The following is a 21,524-nucleotide window of genomic DNA, read 5'->3' as shown; positions in this document are numbered from 1 at the left end:
GTCCACTACAAAAACAACTCTCTTCTTCTTGACGTTCTTTTGTATTTCGCGCTGTGACCGCCGGAAGTGTTAACACGACCCGGAAGAATTTGTTTTTTCAGCAACAGTTGTCCCCAATGTCATTCATAGGCTGTTGCACAGCTGTGGGGAAGCGCAGACAGGTCTCCGAGCAGCCGAAAGATGTGGTAGTTTCTTGTAGTTGGTTTGGATTAAGTTCTCATTGCTAACATACTGCACCTGCAGTTCGAATGACATTGTTCTTCTCACTGATAAATAGGTGTGTGATGAAATGAAACTCCAGCACATTTTGCTAGAGATATGTAACCAAACTCAACTATTTCTTCCCTTCGCACCACAGATTGAACGTGTTCAGTAGGGGTGGGGGGAAAAATCGATTCACCTAAGTATCGCGATTTTTAATGTCACGATTTTTTGGATCGATCTTTTATTCCAGAATCGATCGCAAATTAATTAATTTTTTTTTTTTTTTGGGTGCTTGCAGTCAGGCCACTCACTGAACAGCAGGCCAGGCGCCGCCTACTGGTTTACTAGTGGTTTTATTACTTTATTAGTTAGTCTGAAGTAATAATTACACTTCAGGGTTAAAGTGGGTGCATCTCATTGTAAAATTGGACTTCAAACGGCCCAAATCTGGCTTCAAACGGCCCAAATTTCACGCGCGTTGGCCCATATCGGCCTGGCCTGCTTGGTATCTAATGCCCGGCCTGAATTATGATCCCAGTCCGCCCCTGTTTTTAACTATATCGCCCAGCCCTACTCATGATATATAATATACAGTCTCTAGTGTATGATTCAACTTTTCCCATGTTCTAATCTAGTGTAAAAAAGCAAACAAACTGAAAAAAGAAAAGAAAAAAATAAACAAAAATCGCAATAAATCGTAATATCGAATCGCAATAATCGTAGAATCGCAATACTTAAGAATCGCAATATAAATCGAATCGGCACCCAAGAATCGTGATAGTATCGAATCGGGAGATAAGTGAATCGCCACAGCCCTAGTGTTCAGCCCTTTAGCCTCTGTGAATGACATGTATTCACTCTGCTACTTTGTCTCAAAGCCACTTTGTGGAGCAATTAGAGAAAAACCCAGTGACATTTAGGCATCTGTTGTGTTCCTCTGCAGCGCAGAATGATAGAATAATAATGATTCAAGCTATTGGCAGCATGATTGAGTGAATTAAACTTTGCGGACTTTAAAAACACTAAATGAGCATGCTATACAATATCAGAAAGTGAAGACTCTCCGTACTAAATGAGCATGCTATACAATATCAGAAAGTGAAGACTCTCCATAGTAAATGAGCATGCTATAATACAATATGAGAAAGTGAAGACTCTCCATAGTAAATGAGCATGCTATAATACAATATCAGAAAGTGAAGACTCTCCATAGTAAATGAGCATGCTATAATACAATATGAGAAAGTGAAGACTCTCCATAGTAAATGAGCATGCTATAATACAATATGAGAAAGTGAAGACTCTCCATAGTAAATGAGCATGCTATAATACAATATGAGAAAGTGAAGACTCTCCATAGTAAATGAGCATGCTATAATACAATATCAGAAAGTGAAGACTCTCCATAGTAAATGAGCATGCTATAATACAATATCAGAAAGTGAAGACTCTCCATAGTAAATGAGCATGCTATAATACAATATCAGAAAGTGAAGACTCTCCATAGTAAATGAGCATGCTATAATACAATATCAGAAAGTGAAGACTCTCCATACTAAATGAGCATGCTATAATACAATATCAGAAAGTGAAGACTCTCCATAGTAAATGAGCATGCTATAATACAATATCAGAAAGTGAAGACTCTCCATAGTAAATGAGCATGCTATAATACAATATCAGAAAGTGAAGACTCTCCATAGTAAATGAGCATGCTATAATACAATATCAGAAAGTGAAGACTCTCCATAGTAAATGAGCATGCTATAATACAATATCAGAAAGTGAAGACTCTCCATAGTAAATGAGCATGCTATAATACAATATCAGAAAGTGAAGACTCTCCATAGTAAATGAGCATGCTATAATACAATATCAGAAAGTGAAGACTCTCCATAGTAAATGAGCATGCTATAATACAATATCAGAAAGTGAAGACTCCATAGTAAATGAGCATGCTATAATACAATATCAGAAAGTGAAGACTCTCCATAGTAAATGAGCATGCTATAATACAATATCAGAAAGTGAAGACTCTCCATTTAGCATCAGAACTTGTAAAAAACAAGTGTAAAATCATTTGAATTAGTGTTGAAGGCGATGAATTGCCTTTTCTACCACACATCAACTTCTACAAACAGGGAACCTGCGTATGCAACGGTGCAGTGATTATGGTAATGTCTCCGTCCAAAGAGGCGTCATTTCCCCATGTACTGCTGTACTGTACCTGTTCTCCAGGAGGATATTGGGGATACTGCCCTGGATTCAATAAGGTCCGAAAATTTTGATCATCGACATTGGTTGACAAACTGTCCGTCTATCACACAAATCAATAGTAGATTTGATTGTGTGGCGTGGCGAAGATATGCATTTTATACGCTTCAAAATAATCTCCGCCCCGGCCTTCGGTTTCAGGTCGGGTTAGTTGGGCACTGAATGAATAAGTAGTTGAAACATATTAGAAAACCCCAGACTCCTGTCAAATCCTATGGAGCTAAATTCTAATTAACCCGAAAACCCTGTTGCCCCGCTCACTGGCTCCTGTGTTACCCTTGAACCAACTGATCCCCTCCTGTAGCCCGGGCCGTCCCTTCTGGAGAGGGAAACATCCTCATAATTAAGAGTGGACAGATCCAGGAGTGATGTTTGGTATTTCCCTAGGAGGGTAAAGACAAGAGGGTTTTTTCCACACATGGAAGACAGAGAGGCTTTAAAAAGGGCACACATTTAGAGGTGAAGGTCCACCGTGCATTCATTAGCAAACGCTAGTAGCACTGCCAGGCAAAAAGTGAGGAAACTTGTTATGAAGTGGGAAGGAAAAAGAACTCGTAAAACACAGAATAACTTGAGTAAAGCAGCCGAGGAAAAGGTGCTGCTAGTCTTGCGGGGGAAGGACCCCGAGACAAGTTCAGGTCTGGGACATTTCGCCGTTTTCTCTCCACTTCCCTCTTCCCGCATCACTGTGACGATAATGGCGAACATATGCAAACGTATTTAGCCTACTCCCCTAGTAGCCTATAGACATCGGGCTTGCAGAAAAGGAACAAACGCATCTATGAATATTTAAGTCTGTTGAGACCTAACAGGTTGCTATGAATGTGGATTAATTGTCTTAATTTAAGTAATCATCAACTGCGGAACTTTCACGGTGATATCTATTTTACTCTGTTCACCTATAGTGTCGCCTTAAGGGGAAAGAAGATCAATCAGAGAATCAATTTCAGGGAGACAAAATCAATGTTCTAAAATGACTGCTGTCAAAATCCTACTTATGTTACCTAAACACACATAATCTATGAACGCCTGCATCAATAAAATTAGCACATAGCAAAATAACGATGCTTGGGGAAAGCCTTTTGTTCTTCCAAGTGGATCAAAACACCGGGAACTCTGCAGTTCATAATTTGACTCCTGGGACGAGGTCCCGTTTGTAATGAGGCTAGCCAAGAAGCACGGACGCATGTCAGGGTAGCATATTAGCATGCTTGATAATTGCCCTTAATTTGCTTGCACTGCCATTTCCCTGGTACCATTGTGATGCTGTGTGTGTGTGTGTGTGTGTGTGTGTGTGAGTGATCATACAGTAGATAGGTGTTCCTCCATTCATTACGGAGAAGACTATTTGTTATTAATAAAGCCATCTCAGCATTTGCTAATGCTTTAGCCAGAGCAAAAAAAAAATCAAAATCAAAATGAAAAATCAACAAATTCACAAAAAGGTGACACTTGCCAAAGTCAGTTGCAGATGTATGATAGCAGTTATGACGCATTTTGCTCCAAATGTAAATAACGTCAAAATTTCGCTACCCAGGCTTGTAAAACAATGTTTGATAAGCAGACTTAATCATATTGGAATTCAATTTGACATCTTCATACAGCAGTATCAAGAGAACAGTCTACTGTCCGATGTGCATGTTATTGTGGGCACACTTAACAGCTTGCGAAAACGCTGGTAATGACACAGAGAATCCCCCCCCCCCCCCCCCCAACGCTGCCATAAAAAACCCCTGCTGAGACAACAGCATCATGATATTCATGGGTTTTTATAAAAGCCACATAGCTGCATCCACTTTGTTTCCCACAACGCTCAATGGAAGAAGAGGAGAAAACATTCACTGGGTTTAGCAGCATTGAGTGTCAACTCAGGAGTGGACAGCGGAGTTGGTGTGGACACTGTGTGACTCGCTGAAAGCTCGGGATGAAGTAGTGTCCTCTAGTAAGAGAGTGGCGTCAGCGGAGGACCAAAATGCGAGACTCATTAGCCAATGAACAGCCAGGAATGGGTCTCGCGCTACTTTTGCATGCTGAAATAAAGCCGATAATGTACAATTTGATTCAAGGGATGAAAAACCCTTTCAAAGTACAACACAAACTGTCTATTTTGCTGCAACTCGACAGTGCTGCTTTTTTTTTTACTCAAGAGTTCCACTTTCTACTTCCTGGAAAAAAAAACTGGTCCATTGGAGTGAATGGAGATGTGGGAACTCTTCTATTATACGGGCTCTGGGATGAAGGCTTTGAGCGTGAGGGGGGGGTCACACTGAGTGGGGCGGTTAATACGTCTCTGACTCAAACTCACTCATGGCTGGCCGGTGCCCAGGTCTCCCTGACCGCCCCCGGGGGGGGGGGCAACGGAACAGAGGAGGGATTCTCTCGGAATTAGTTAAGACTCTGACATTTTGCTGTGGCCAGCACACAGTCTGCCTCAGTGGACTGACACTGTAGGAGATAATGTGAACCCAAGCAAGACAATATGGAAGGAACAACAAGATTTCTTTTTTTAAAGGACATAAGTAACAATGGCTACAATCACACGCACCAAGAGTTCCATTTTTAAACCTGCAGTGCAGAACTTTTACACATACGGTCCATTCAAGCCTTTGCCAAACGAGGTCACATAAGACCAATCTTATGTGGGAGACGCATGCTCTATGGGCAGAGCATAGAGACACTGCATGAAATAGGCCACGCCCATCACGGGGGAAAAGCTCCGTCCATTTCCACACACCAGCGTCATTTTCCTTGAATTAAACATAGCTAAAAGCTGTTGTGTGGTGGGGCTGCGCAGACAACAAATGTAAAAAATCGTCAGTTAAAGTTTTTTTGTACTCCCGAGCAAAACAAGGAAGCCATTGAGAATTGGCAAGAAGAAAAATGTGGATCTAGCTGTCAAGGAAGTAAGTTGGGAGTGTTCATCTTCCGTATATACAATCTTTTTGTGCAACACGCAACCATGCACGCGACATAGGAGAACGCCAGGATCGGACGGGAGTTTGTGTTTTCCCCCGTTTTGGGCGTGGTTTCTGAATGATGACGCGCTCCGCAGTGTCTCTATACACGGTTTTTAAATCTCATGTCGGAGACGCGTGCTCTATGGGCAGAGCATGAGCGCCAGAGACTTCCAGCAGCCAATCTGGGAACCCATCGGTTAAACAACAAAAAAACATTTTTTTCCCTCTAACCTCCGGGGGCAGCAGCCCCGTTTCAATGTGATGCAACAGGAAGTCAAGAGGCGCGGTCGGCAGCGGAAGAAAATCCCTTTCCGCTCCCTGCAAGCTCTGCTATTGGCTCCAACCGACTGGCTCTGCACATTAATGCATTTCTTTTCCGCTCCGTTCGTGTCGCTCTCAAATCCGTCCGTCGCTATGAAACAACAATAACAACTCTAGCTCGTTGCTCGTCGCTGAAAATGGTACGTTTTGACTACACACCGGTCACGTTCACTGCATTTTGATCGGGTAAAGCGCAGCATGCGTGCGAGCGCTGTTGCACCCCTTTTGACTGAGGCTGCCGACAGATTTTCCATGCAAGTCGAAAGTGTTTCTGTAATTACTCACAATTGCAGACATTCATTGACATGTAAACATAATAATAACTAAGTGAATTAGAATAACTCAGGAAAGCTCATACTGATATGAGAAAAGAGTTCATGTGCCTGGCTTACTTCCATATTAAATGGGTTAGTGTGACATGGACACATCTTCCTCCTGTCATTTTGAGGTTTTCAGTGTGTGTGTGTGTGTGTGTGTGTGTGTGTGTTAGGGCTGTGAATCTTCACTGGCCTCACGATTCAATTACGATTCAGAGGGCTACGATTCGATTACGATTATCGATGCATCACTTTTTTCCGCAATACATGATTTATTTTTTCTACTTTGTTTTTCTCACTGTGTGGCTACTTTTAAAATAAAAGTGCATTTGGAATTGCATTGTATTATGATCCATCATTTTTTTTTTAACTGCATGCACTTCCATTATATTTTATTTGATTATTATTTATTTATTTATTTATTTTTTAAATAATCGATTTTTGACATTTGTGAATCGATGCAGAATCGTGCACGTCCGCATCGCGATGCATCTTATAATCGATTATTTTTGACACCCCTAGTGTGTGTGTGTGCGCACATTCAAACTCGCAAGGCATTACTGTAAGGCCACGTTTTGATGTCAAGAAAAAACATGGCGGCGATCATAATTTATTTCCCCCTTTATTGAACGTAACCTGCTAATAGTCAAAGTCGGAGAAGGACTATTCTGTTAACTGGCTCATGTTACTATTATTACTCAAGGAACTTAACCCGAATAAGACTTGAACTAGAGCAGGACAAACACTCGGGTGACACACCTTGCATGGAAACATAGCCACTGAAAATGCATCTGTCAAAGATCCAGCTGCTGACTTGAAGGTTCATCCCTCACTCATTTGTTCCACAAACACCCCATAACCAGCAGGCAGTAACCCCCCCAAGGACCCCTAGAGAGTTGGGTGGGTGGGGGGGTTGGACCTTGATGGTTGCAGCATCTCCGTTTTATTGACCTCCTTCGATTCAGCTGCAGTGCTCTATCTAGATCTATTACCCCTGAGGTCAAGATAGCGGCAACATTCAAACGATAAATAATTGATCTGCCTGGAGAGACAGAGAGAGATGGTTGGTCCGTGTGGCGCCGGCCGATTCACGTGCACACTGGAGACGCACCGATCCACATTTTTTCACTTCCGATCCGATTCCGATACCTGAATTTGGATATCTGCCGATACCGATATTATTCCGATACCGATATTTTTCTTGAATATACAGTATAGGCAAAGATTTGGCCAATTAAAGATTCTTTTTTTAAATATACCATGCAAAAAGCAGACAAAATTAAGAAAATATACCAGGCAAAGAAGGATACTATTATACATGGGCAAATTACAGCGCGCGCTAGTGCACACAGTCAGTCAACTAGGGAAGCACTGATCCCATACGGAGTACTGGATCCACTCCAGGTTGTCCTGATCATGCGCGGTACTGGATCCACTCCAGGTTGTCCTGATCATGCGCGGTACTGGATCCACTCCAGGTTGTCCTGATTAACCTCCAATTGACACCCATGCCACTGCTGAGAGTGACCACATACTGGACTGATTCAAGCTTGACTTTACAAAGTGCAGCCTAGATTTTTTTTTTAAGGAACTTTAATTGGATAGTCGGCCTACAGAGAGTCTACAGACTGCATTTGTAACATTTCAACAGCTTATTAGTTGACGTTCTAAACTGCTCCTAGTTCTAGGAAGGTTCCTAGTAGAGGATGGGTCAAATGCAGAGGATGAATTTCCCCCATGGGGATTAATTAATACACAGGACAAGATGTTACTATCCCTTGTGCCAAAATCCGAGGAAAAACACATTTAGAAGCCCTATCCAGAATAAAACAAGCTAACAGGCTAACAAACTAATAAACAAGACACAAATCACCAGTTACCTACCCTAGCCAACAGCAGTATGAAGCATGTCATTGGGGTTTTCAAGTGGGCACCTTCCTTCACCGACGTTTCGTTAAGTTAGGCCCACGACACCTCAAGAAGGCTTAACGGTGTAATCCAGCGTCCTGGAAACACCCCCCTCCATGCTACCACCGCACAACGGCATATTACCTCACTATCTAAGCCTAGCTATCCAGGTCGGTTCGGTAAATAAAAGAGAACTTAACTTAACTTAATTCAACAATGCAACTGTTTGGCGTTGCCTGTAGATGTTTTAACAGCTTGAGCTTATTACAGTAGTTGATATTCAACAAACAAATTCTGTTATCGGGTCCACACACGTGCACCTAGTCTAATATGGAGGTATGTTCATGAATTGTCATTTGTCACATATATACTTTATCATCTGTTCAACAGATGTCCCCCTCGGCACTGCTTGGTGAATCGCTGGTAAAACCGGAGAAAAGGCAAATTGCATAATGACGATGCCAGACTAGAAGCAGCCAAAGTCAACTCTGTGGAGTGGGTGGATTTCACAACTTTCGCCCCCAAATCTGTCCCCAAACTAATTTACATCCTACGTGACCCTATTTTTATCAGCCCCAGGAGGACGGGAGCCCTGCTCTGTAGGCAGACTAGCCACCTAAGTGTTACCATTATTATTATTATTATTATTTAAATATATATATATTTTTTTACAAACTTACAGAAATACTGGCTTGTACTCTGTATCAACAATAACTCAGATCCATATTGGAGAAGAACTAATTGTTTCAGAAATGATGTAATATCTGGCTCGAGTAGACCAACATGGAAGAGTTGAAAGTTGAAAGTTGAAGGGTCACTATCCAACCTCATGGAATTTCCTTATGGGAAAGAGTCTTTCAACAAGGGGCAGATCAGAGACAGCAGATCTGCAGCCCCAAGTAGAATGTAGCAGAAGATGAAGGCAGAGGGAGAAAGGGAGGGAGAGGAGGAGGAGGAGGAGGAGGAGGAGGAGGAGTGAGTGAGTCATAGTGAGTTGAAATGAGCTGACCGGATCAGAAGCCTGTTGTTGACATACATTTAAAACAGTAGCCTTATTGCCGTGAGTGACCCATACTCAGTAACTCGGTAACCCATTACAAAAGTAACATATTACATGTAATATATTACTTTGAGCAGTAACTCAGTAATATAACTTATTACTTATAGGATTTCAGTAATATTATACCAGTTACTTTGTCAAGTAACTCAAGTTACAAATTGAGTTGATTACATCAAAGCACATATTTAAAAAAGATACAATTATTTCCTAATCAAACTGTGTTGTTATGCAAATAACCACTATAGATGACAATAACAAAGGAAAAGAATAACATTTAGATTGTTTACACTGACTTCAAGGAGGTTGAAATTATTTTTCTGCTGCTGCTGTTGTTTTGGTAAAAGTAATGCAAAAGTAGCGTAATAAGTAACGAGTTACTCTACACAGAGAGTAATATTGTAAAGTAACTTATTACTTTCAAATGAAAGTAACTAGTAATATGTAGTATATTACATTTTGAACGTAACTTGCCCAACACTGCCCATACTGAAGTGCAGGAGATGGGACAGAACGCTCTCTTCACAGCGTGGTGCGACACTACAGAGATGTCACTCCAACTAGAAGCCACTCGGAGTGGAAATATACAATAATATATGTACACAATAATATATGTACACAATAATATATGTACACAATAATATATGTACACAATATACACCAGTGTTGACATGGCATTCGTAATACAAAACAAAGGGAGAGTGTTTGGCATCGACGGCTGTATGCAGGAGATATAAAGAGGGTGGGTGGAATTAGTCTCAAGACACGCTGGCATTAATAACAAACGACAAACATCAAGGCTCCACAATTGCACAGCATTCAGTGCAAATGAGACAGTGTGACAGGGAGGGAGAGAGAGACAGTCTCAACCCCTCCTCTAACTCTCCACCCCGCTACGCAGGTCTGCCAGCAGCACCACCTCCACCTCCTACCATCACCCCCTCCTCCAACTCTCCACCCCGCTACGCAGGTCTGCCATCGCCCACTCCTACCATCACCCCCTCCTCCAACTCTCCACCCCGCTACGCAGGTCTACCATCACCCACTCCTACCATCACCCCCTCCTCCAACTCTCCACCCCGCTACGCAGGTCTGCCATCACCCCCTCCTCCAATTGCACAGCATTCAGTGCAAATGAGACAGTGTGACAGGGAGGGAGAGAGAGACAGTCTCAACCCCTCGTCTAACTCTCCACCCCGCTACGCAGGTCTGCCAGCACCACCTCCTACCATCGCCCCCTCCTCTAACTCTCCACCCCGCTACGGAGGTCTGCCATCACCCCCTCCTCCAACTCTCCACTCCGCTACGCAGGTCTACCAGCACCACCTCCTACCATCACCCCCTCCTCCAACTGTCCACCCCGCTACGCAGGTCTGCCAGCAGCATCACCTCCTACCATCACCCCCTCCTCCAACTCTCCACCCCGTTACGCAGGTCTAACAGCACCACCTCCTACCATCACCACCTCCTCCAACTCTCCACCCCGCTACGCAGGTCTGCCATCACCCACTCCTACCATCGCCCCCTCCTCTAACTCTCCACCCCGCTACGCAGGTCTGCCAGCACCACCTCCTACCATCACCACCTCCTCCAACTCTCCACCCCGCTACGCAGGTCTGCCATCACCCACTCCTACCATCGCCCCCTCCTCTAACTCTCCACCCCGCTACGCAGGTCTACCATCACCCCCTCCTCCAACTCTCCACCCCGCTACGCAGGTCTGCCATCACCCACTCCTACCATCACCCCCTCCTCTAACTCTCCACCCCGCTACGCAGGTCTACCAGCACCACCTCCACCTCCTACCATCACCCCCTCCTCTAACTCTCCACCCCGCTACGCAGGTCTACCAGCACCACCTCCTCTAACTCTCCACCCCGCTACGCAGGTCTACCAGCACGACCTCCTACCATCACCCCCTCCTCTAACTCTCCACCCCGCTACGCAGGTCTGCCATCACCCACTCCTACCATCACCCCCTCCTCCAATTCTCCACCCCGCTACGCAGGTCTGCCATCACCCACTCCTACCATCACCCCCTCCTCCAACTCTCCAGCACAAGCAGTGGAGCCAGTGTCAGTTCTTTTCCTCTCTTTCCCCCTCCATTTTTTGTTTGCTTTTTCCCTATTTGTTTGGTTTGGTATGTTGTTTTGCCAGTAACTGTGTGTGTGTGTGTGTGTGTGTGTGCGCACGTGTGTGTGTGCGTGTGTGAGCCCCCACAGCAGCGGTAGAGGAGGAGACGGCAGCGCTCTCTCTCTCTCTCTCTCTCTCTCTCTCTCTCTCTCTCTCTCTCTCTCTCTCTCTCTCTCTCTCTCTCTCTCTCTCTCTCTCTCTCTCTCTCTCTCTCTCTCTCTCTCTCTCATTCTAGAGCACTCCTCCTTGCCATCGCCACGGCCATCAGGATCCGGCCTCCCCTCCCTCTCCCCGTCGCTCTGCCTGGTTATGCAATGCACAGTCCTCCCACGGCAACTAGCTGGTGTGGGGGGACCCGCCACAACAACACAGCTGCCACCGGCTCGAGGTGCAGAGTCAGACCCGTGCAGCCGTAGCGAGCGACTGTCTGGCGCCGCTCCGTCTGCCTTCGCCTCTCTACACACTTTCTCTCCGGGATTCTACCTGCCGTCTCTCTCCCCGTCTGGAATATCACCTGCTGTTTCCAGGACTTGCCTATTCTTCCTGAGCTCCAGCTGGGGGTTGTTTAAGAAGCGGGGTGTCACGGCTGATCCCCCCCCCCAGAGGTGACCATGCACGCTGGAGGCTCGGGGGTCTTCAGCGGCTGGTGAGAGGCGCCTCTGAGAGGCACTAATTGCACTGTTCCCCCCCTCCCTCCTCCTGAGGAGTCCGAGGCAGACAGGAGCAAAGCGAGAGGAAGAGCCAGCGTGGGGGTGGAATTTTGTCGAAGAGAGAGACCATCACTGTTCTCCTCTTTGAGCTACTAACTAAGAGGGTGAAAGCCACAGGAGGAGGAGGAGGAGGAGGGGCTGTGAAGGAGTTTAGACAGAGAGATCGGGGGGGGGGGGGGAGGGAGGGAGAGGATGGGGAGAAGAGTGGGGAGGGAGGGGGAGCAAACAGGGTGAGCGTTTCTCATCGTCCCCTAAATGGAGGCTGCCGCCTGCTAGCGCTTGAAGCAGTAGCGATGCAAAACTGACCGCGAAGACGACAAAAACGAGAAAATACTTCCGAGGGGGGACTGCAACCCACAGGGGGGTGGTGGTGGTGTGGGGAGGGGGATGGGGGGAGATTTTCCCTGAACGCGCGCGGTGTTGTTTGCACACACACACACGCTGTTGCCGAGCAGCGAGAGAAGGCACCAGGACGACACAGGCAGCGCTCTCTCCCCTCTCTCTCTCTCCATCGCTGCATCTGTCGCTCACAGGCGGCTGGGAGCTCAGCTACGCAGCCAGCATCACACCCCCCCCCCCCCCCCCACTGTCTCCCCACATGTAGCCCCACAACACCATGCCTTTCCACTGAGGAGCCAAAAGCATGCTGGAGGATGCTGCCTCGCACCTTAAACGCCTTAGGGTAAGCCACTCTTTATTATTTTAAACCAGATTTTTCTTTCGCCCGGGTTCACGGCGTCTCATTTTCATTTCATTGAAGGCTCCGTTATCTATTTGACACGAGGAGGACGAGGGGATGATTATAGTTGATGGTGTTTTTAGCTCTACAAATCAGAGCATCTTTGAGCCCGAGCTGAGAGAGAGAGAGAGACCATTCATCTTGTTGCTCATATTTTCCCTCGTGAGCCGACAGCATCAGGCTTTTGTCCTTAGCTTCCAAGACTCATGTGAAGCAGACGGGCACTATGCTCAGGACAACTACCTACGAGGACCACAGGCCCACCCCGAGTGGTGCTGGGGGTGGGATGGGGCGGGGGCAGGAATCGTAAAAGGCTTTGTGGAAAAGAGGTGGGTGGATCTAAACGAGGTGTATTAAATCATGCTCTTTTCAACACGCCAAATGTGACTAACAGGTTATTATTTAACGGGCGTCGTGCGGATAAGCCGCGGGTGAGGCTGAGCGGGGAGCTGGCGCCCGGGCTCGCCGTCGCTGGAGAGCGATGCTCGGGCTCGTCCGGCTACGGCAGGTCATGAACACTGCTGTTCACACACACACTTCGTCTCCATTGTGCTCTGCGTGGGTCATTGTTCCTTCACCATTGATTCCCCTTGTGGAGGAGGAAGACTTCGGCAAGGCTGACTGAGCCCAAAGCTGTGAGGGTCCACGTGTGTGTGTGTTCTCAGTGTCTTCATGGTCCATCTGAAAGCAACATGCTGCAGACCACGTGTGTGTGTTCTCAGTGTCTTCATGGTCCATCTGAAAGCAACATGCAGACCACGTGTGTGTGTGTTCTCAGTGTCTTCATGGTCCATCTGAAAGCAACATGCTGCAGACCACGTGTGTGTTCTCAGTGTCTTCATGGTCCATCTGACAGCAACATGGAGACCACGTGTGTGTGTTCTCAGTGTCTTCATGGTCCATCTGACAGCAACATGCTGCAGACCACGTGTGTGTGTTCTCAGTGTCTTCATGGTCCATCTGAAAGCAACATGCAGACCACGTGTGTGTGTTCTCAGTGTCTTCATGGTCCATCTGAAAGCAACATGGAGACCACGTGTGTGTGTTCTCAGTGTCTTCATGGTCCATCTGACAGCAACATGCTGCAGACCACGTGTGTGTTCTCAGTGTCTTCATGGTCCATCTGACAGCAACATGCAGACCACGTGTGTGTTCTCAGTGTCTTCATGGTCCATCTGACAGCAACATGCTGCAGACCACGTGTGTGTGTTCTCAGTGTCTTCATGGTCCATCTGAAAGCAACATGCAGACCACGTGTGTGTTCTCAGTGTCTTCATGGTCCATCTGACAGCAACATGCTGCAGACCACGTGTGTGTGTTCTCAGTGTCTTCATGGTCCATCTGAAAGCAACATGCTGCAGACCACGTGTGTGTGTTCTCAGTGTCTTCATGGTCCATCTGACAGCAACATGCAGACCACGTGTGTGTGTTCTCAGTGTCTTCATGGTCCATCTGAAAGCAACATGCAGACCACGTGTGTGTTCTCAGTGTCTTCATGGTCCATCTGAAAGCAACATGCAGACCACGTGTGTGTTCTCAGTGTCTTCATGGTCCATCTGAAAGCAACATGCAGACCACGTGTGTGTGTTCTCAGTGTCTTCATGGTCCATCTGACAGCAACATGCTGCAGACCACGTGTGTGTGTTCTCAGTGTCTTCATGGTCCATCTGACAGCAACATGCTGCAGACCACGTGTGTGTGTTCTCAGTGTCTTCATGGTCCATCTGACAGCAACATGCAGACCACGTGTGTGTGTTCTCAGTGTCTTCATGGTCCATCTGAAAGCAACATGCAGACCACGTGTGTGTTCTCAGTGTCTTCATGGTCCATCTGAAAGCAACATGCAGACCACGTGTGTGTTCTCAGTGTCTTCATGGTCCATCTGACAGCAACATGCAGACCACACGTGTGTGTTCTCAGTGTCTTCATGGTCCATCTGACAGCAACATGCAGACCACGTGTGTGTTCTCAGTGTCTTCATGGTCCATCTGAAAGCAACATGCAGACCACGTGTGTGTTCTCAGTGTCTTCATGGTCCATCTGACAGCAACATGCTGACCACACGTGTGTGTGTTCTCAGTGTCTTCATGGTCCATCTGAAAGCAACATGCAGACCACGTGTGTGTTCTCAGTGTCTTCATGGTCCATCTGACAGCAACATGCAGACCACGTGTGTGTTGTCAGTGTCTTCATGGTCCATCTGAAAGCAACATGCAGACCACGTGTGTGTGTTCTCAGTGTCTTCATGGTCCATCTGAAAGCAACATGCTGCAGACCACGTGTGTGTGTTCTCAGTGTCTTCATGGTCCATCTGTTGTTGTTTTCTATGCCTATGTGTGGCACCTACTAACAAAGTCTTCTCCCCTCCCTTTACTCCAGATAAGTGCCAGCGTTGCCAGGTCAGGCGAGCATCAGGACCATGGGCACCACGGTCATCACACTTGAGGACGTGCGGGCACTGGAGGGCAAGGAGGAGCAGGAGGAGTCCATCTTGGCCATGCTGGGCATCATCGGCACGTTCCTCAACCTCTTTGTCATTGTCTTTGTTTACATCTACACCACGCTGTGAAGGACCAGAGCAGAACGTAGAAGATTGTCCTCAAAAAAACAACTGGACACCTTCCTGAAAGGCAGTACTGACCAGGGAGTGGGACCAGATAAGACTTTTGAAGGCTTAGGGTGAGGAGCAGTAGTGAAGGGTTTATCTAGGGTGAGGAGCAGTAAGTGAAGGGTTTATCTAGGGTGAGGAGCAGTAGTGAAGGGTTTATCTGAAGGGTGAGGAGCAGTAGTGAAGGGTTTATCTGAAGGGTGAGGAGCAGTAGTGAAGGGTTTATCTGAAGGGTGAGGAGCAGTAGTGAAGGGTTTATCTGAAGGGTGAGGAGCAGTAGTGAAGGGTTTATCTAGGGTGAGGAGCAGTAGTGAAGGGTTTATCTGAAGGGTGAGGAGCAGTAGTGAAGGGTTTATCTAGGGTGAGGAGCAGTAGTGAAGGGTTTATCTAGGGTGAGGAGCAGTAAGTGAAGGGTTTATCTGAAGGGTGAGGAGCAGTAGTGAAGGGTTTATCTAGGGTGAGGAGCAGTAGTGAAGGGTTTATCTGAAGGGTGAGGAGCAGTAGTGAAGGGTTTATCTAGGGTGAGGAGCAGTAGTGAAGGGTTTATCTGAAGGGTGAGGAGCAGTAGTGAAGGGTTTATCTAGGGTGAGGAGCAGTAGTGAAGGGTTTATCTAGGGTGAGGAGCAGTAGTGAAGGGTTTATCTAGGGTGAGGAGCAGTAGTGAAGGGTTTATCTGAAGGGTGAGGAGCAGTAGTGAAGGGTTTATCTAGGGTGAGGAGCAGTAGTGAAGGGTTTATCTGAAGGGTGAGGAGCAGTAGTGAAGGGTTTATCTAGGGTGAGGAGCAGTAGTGAAGGGTTTATCTGAAAGGAAGAGGTGTTTGGGGGGTGGGGGGGGGAGAGAAAGTGAGACATGGACACCTTCCCCAGAGAACGGAGGAGAGAATTTGACATCTGGTGCCAGGATGAAGACAAGGAAGCCATACTGTCTTGTCACAGCCATGAGCCGGGGAGATAACAGAGGGCTGGAAGACACCGCAGGAACAGGGCTCTACCGGAAGCAGGATGACCAGAGCAACGGAGACATCATCGGCAAGACCGCGCGGCCAGGACCGGCTCCCCCTGTGGCCTGACAACAAACAACAACCACTTCTCTCCTTGATCTTCTTCTTCTCTTGGACTGGACTCAGTGGAAAGATGAGCTAAATGTGGACTGGTTGTTTCTACTCCATTACAAAAGATGGAGGGATTGTACTTGTTACAGGCCGGGGACGGCTGTTTAAGCCACATGATGAAGTGCAGAGACGATGAGAGCACCAAGTGCCGGGAAGCCATTCTGGAGGAACTGCTGGCCGGGCGACTTCAATCGATAATATTCAGGGAGGGACGGCAGTTTTACGGCCTCGGGGGGCCCGCCCGTCGAGGAGTACGCTTCCGCGGCAACGTGGCTCTGGGGCGAGATACACGACGTGTGTGCTGTGATGCTGCGGAGATGCCTGCCGTCACAAACACACCCTCGACACACACCACAGCGATAACCACGATAAGATGTATATCTATTCATTCACAGTATCTCACACACTCCATATACACTCATTTTTGCAAGGAGAGACAGAGCCAATAGACTGTAATATTTCAACACCAGGTCCAGGAGGCATTTCTAGTCGAGCCTACATCTGATACTTCATCATGATACAGGATACACATTAAAAAGATTCTAACAATAAAAGAGATATTTTTTATAGCAATACAATAATGACGAATGATGAAATCAAGCGAGCGAAAGCAAATTAGAATTCACACAAACGATACGGTTGATTTACTAATACTTTGACGACAAAACGGTCTAAGTTATTCTCTCTTTATGCGTCTCTTAATCCACCTTTTGGGGCTGTTGGGACTCGGGGGGGGGGGGGGGGGGGTGTATGAAAGTCTGTTTTTGATGTATTTGTTCACATTGATTTCAGGGGTCGTCTCAGCAAGCCTGTTTCTGTATAAATAACTCAAAAGCTTTTATAAATACATGAATAAACTCTAGATGTACTGACATTTGAACAATAAAAACCAGAGTATATGAATAAGGATAGCCTCGAGCCTTATCTGTGAGAAAGTCAACAGAGGAGTGTGTGTGTGTGTGTGTGTGTGTGTGGTGTGTGTGTGTGTGTGTGAGAGAGCAGCAGACTGTGTTAGGTAGTGATATTCAACTTGTGGCCCGGGGCCCGGATGCGGCCCGCGAGAGGGTACAGAGCGGGCCCCCGACCATTTTCTAATTCACAATGAAAATGAACATAAATGAACATGAGTTTGACAGGCCTCCAGCTAAATTGTCAAATACCGCCATCTGCTTGCCGCCCAGACACTTATATATACTAACTTAATCTAACTAACTATGCACAAAATTGTCAGACTAAACTCCGGCTGACAACCCAAAAACCTACAATCCGCTACAGAAGAAATATGATTAATGTTCGTTTATTAACTGGCTCCCCTGGCCTTACAAAAGTGCCCCCTGGACAAAGCAAGTTGAGTATCCCTGGTGTAAAGGTTTACGCCCACATATGACATGGGTGGTCTGCCAACTTGACCGTCTTCATAGAAGCCTATTCGAATGCAATGAGCATCTTCAGGGTTTCCCAAAAGGTCAGGGTTGTTTGTTCCGAGTCACATGCAACACAGAAGACAATCGTTAATCTCCACTGGCAGGTTCACTACTTCTTGCCAGCTTGAGTATTAAGGTGTGTTGTTGACTACTACTGTATTCTGAAGGGCAGAGTGCACAACTGATATTGAACTTGACCCAAGTTGTTGTCGTCGATGCGACGAACCGTGTGCACGTCCAGACACGACACGTGCGAATCAATACGGCCCAAGGACGTAAAAGACGAGCACATTAGCGGAACTTGTACAAGGAAAGGAAACATTGTGGTAATGAGACGCCAGAAGACAGCATACGCTGTAACGCTACACAGGCCAAGCAGATGGCGTCATAAATCACAATCCACCCCATGTTCCTTCAGCTGAAGATGCACTAAGCTCCCCTAAGGTGGCAAAAACATGGCTGTGGCTTCGCTGTCACTTTCATATTGCCACTTCCTGGAGGGAGGAGGATACATGACGGGGAGGAAGTGAATGACTGTGTGCGTTAGTGCGGCGGCTCTCACATGGGGGTCCGGGGACCCCCAGGGGCCCTTGAGGGGGTTCCAGGGGGTCCCCAGCCAAAAGGGGGGTAATTTATTTTCGCTATAATTCCATTCATAAGTAACACAATGACTATTTTGGTCATGGGTTTTATACACTTTCTGTAATAAAACATCTAAAAGCATCAATCTGATTCGGGACCATGGGACAAAATCCTGTCAAATGGGGGTTCGTGGTCTAATTCAGTTTAGGGGTCCTTCATGTGAAAACATTGTGAGAACCACTGTGTTTGTGTGTGTGAGTGTGAGAGGTGGGGGGAGGGAAATAGGAGGGTACCTAATAGGGGTGGGGGAAAAAATCGATTCACCTAAGTATCGCGATTTTTAATGTCACAATTTTTTGAATCGATCTTTTATTCCAGAATCGATAATCGCAAAAAAAAAAAAAAAAAAAAATTGGGTGCTTGCAGTCAGGCCACTCACTGAACAGCAGGCCAGGCGCCGCCTACTGGTTTACTAGTGGTTTTATTACTTTATTAGTTAGTCTGAAGTAATAATTACACTTCAGGGTTAAAGTGGGTGCATCTCATTGTAAAATTGGACTTCAAACGGCCCAAATCTGGCTTCAAACGGCCCAAATTGGGCTTAAAACGGCCCAAATTTCACGAGCGTCGGCCCATATCGGCCTGGCCTGCTTGGTATCTAATGCCCGGCCTGAATTATGATCCCAGTCCGCCCCTGTTTTTAACTATATCGCCCAGCCCTACTCATGATATATAATATACAGTCTCTAGTGTATGATTCAAAGAAAAAAATAAACAAAAATCGCAATAAATCGTAATATCGAATCGCAATAATCGTAGAATCGCAATATAAATCAAATCGGCACCCAAGAATCGTGATAGTATCGAATCGGGAGATAAGTGAATCGCCACAGCCCTAGTACCTAAGGTGCTGAGGTGTAGCCACCATCTCCTTCAAGCCAGTCAAAGGAGTCATTCTGTGCGAGTTTGAACATTCACCTCAGAATTTAATTCTGTTACTGTAGGGCTGTTTTAGGCTTGCAGCTCCTTAAGGTGGGGGGAAACAGGTTTCATTGCACCCCCCCCACCCCACCCCATGTAGTGGAGAGGAAGTCATGCTGGGCATCGCACATACACAGGAAAAACTCCCATCTCGAAACCATCCGGTGTCAAACATCAGCAGCGAGAAATGAATTCTTCAATTAAAATAAATGAGTGTGGCAGTGACATTAAAAGGCATTACCTCTCACTAATGGCCTCACTTCCTGTGATGGAGTGCCGGGCGGCGGCGGTGGCGGGGAACAGTAATGCATCCCAAAAGGCTCTGCCAAGACACCCCATGAGTCATGTGGAGCCATGTGCACACTGGCTGCTGCTGCCGCCGGGCAGAGAGGTGATTAGCGAGGACAAGCAAGGCCTGAGGGCTGCCTGAGGGGGAGGTGGGGGGGGAGGAGAGGAGGGGTGCCCGGGGGGGCAGGGGAGAGGAGGGGAGGAGGTGAGAGGAGGGGGGAGGTGAGAGGAGGAGGGGGGGGGGGGTGAGAGGAAGAGGGGGGGGGGGGGTGCTGGGGAGCAGGGGAGGAGGTGAGAGGAGGAGGGGGGGTGCTGGGGAGCAGGTGAGAGGAGGGGGGGGGGGGGGGGGTGCTGGGGAGCAGGGGAGGAGGTGAGAGGAAGAGGGGGGGGGGTGCTGGGGAGCAGGGGAGGAGGTGAGAGGAGGGGGGGGTGCTGGGGAGCAGGGGAGGAGGTGAGAGGAAGAGGGGGGGGGGTGCTGGGGAGCAGGGGAGGAGGTGAGAGGAGGAGGGGGGGGGTGCTGGGGAGCAGGGGAGGAGGTGAGAGGAAGAGGGGGGTGCTGGGGAGCAGGGGAGGAGGTGAGAGGAGGAGGGGGGGGTGCTGGGGAGCAGGGGAGGAGGTGAGAGGAGGGGAGGTGAGAGGAAGAGGGGTTGTCACCAACTCTCGTCAAGTCCCGCGAGACTTTCCTGCCGGCTGGCCTGTGGACTGACTTGACGAGAGTTGGTGACACTGACCCGAAATGAGGAAATGGGATCCCTGTAAAGACTGCTGTAAATAGCCCGGGGGAGATTGGCAGTCTGATGTTTCTTTAGGGATCATATAATCACGATATGGGTCGAAAACAGGAATAAAACTGTCTATTTACATGGAGGAACAGCACGCTGCCACGTGGCCCCGACGGAGCTCAATTCTAGGACTGGCTTGGACACTATTGATCTCCAAACAACATAGCAGCGTAGGAGGCACAAAAACGCTGCGGAGAACACTGGGTGAGTTGTCAGATAATAATTCATGTGAGGAGAGGGCTCCAGGTTAAAAAAAAAAACGAAATTCTCCTTTAAGACAGCGCACTGAGGATGAGCAGAGTGGAATGGAGAGGAATGGGCTGCTCTTTAATGACCCTAGTGGCTTAATGGAGACTATATGGTTAATGATGCTTAGTTTGAATGTATTGGGATGGTATCCCCCTTAATGATGCCAAGCTTTTATGTAGCCACACGAGCATGGCCGTGTAGGGAATGGAAATTGTTTGAATGCGATCAATCATTTGTTGCAGATTTTACTCACGTTTGGCAATGGAGCTTCACATCAGGGTGCACTGAGATTTAAGGCGGGGCCTATGCGCCTAAGCATGTGTGTGTGTCTGTGTGTGTATATAAGCATGTGTGTGTGGGTCTGTGTGTGTATATAATGCGTATGTGCCTAAGCATGTGTGTGTGTGTCTGTGTGTGTATATAATGCGTATGTGCCTAAGCATGTGTGTGTGTCTGTGTGTATATAATGCGTATGCGCCTAAGCATGTGTGTGTGTGTGTCTGTGAATGTGTATATAATGCGTATGCGCCTAAGCATGTGTGTGTGTCTGTGTGTGTATATAAAGTGTATGTGCCTAAGCATGTGTGTGTGTGTGTCTGTGTGTATATAATGCGTATGTGCCTAAGCATGTGTCTGTGTGTGTATATAATGCGTATGCGCCTAAGCATGTGTGTGTGTGTGTGTGTATGTGTGTGTGTGTATATAATGCATATGTGCCTAAGCATGTGTGTGTGTGTCTGTGTGTGTATATAATGCGTATGTGCCTAAGCATGTGTGTGTGTGTCTGTGTGTGTATATAATGCGTATGCGCCTAAGCATGTGTGTGTGTGTGTGTGTGTGTCTGTGTGTGTGTGTATATAATGCATATGTGCCTAAGC

At 47.1% G+C, this 21,524-nt stretch overlaps 1 protein-coding gene and 1 pseudogene across 2 annotated transcripts in view; one reads left to right on the top strand and one right to left on the bottom strand.

Annotated features, from left to right (window-relative positions):
* birc6 (baculoviral IAP repeat containing 6) overlaps positions 1-21,524 on the bottom strand; it is a gene marked incomplete at its 5' end in the record, with an annotated part of 179,405 nt that overhangs the window by 56,223 nt on the left and 101,658 nt on the right. The window lies entirely within an intron of this gene.
* On the top strand, positions 15,040-15,189 carry LOC310789514 (protein TUNAR pseudogene; annotated as a pseudogene). The gene has a single exon. The product of its transcript is annotated as a protein TUNAR pseudogene (transcript).

This window comes from Poromitra crassiceps, assembly GCF_964638095.1.
Source record: "Poromitra crassiceps genome assembly, chromosome: 14".
Taxonomy (NCBI): domain Eukaryota; kingdom Metazoa; phylum Chordata; class Actinopteri; order Beryciformes; family Melamphaidae; genus Poromitra; species Poromitra crassiceps.
The sequence above is the reverse complement of the archived record's forward strand: the minus strand, read 5'-3'. Positions and strand labels throughout refer to the sequence as shown.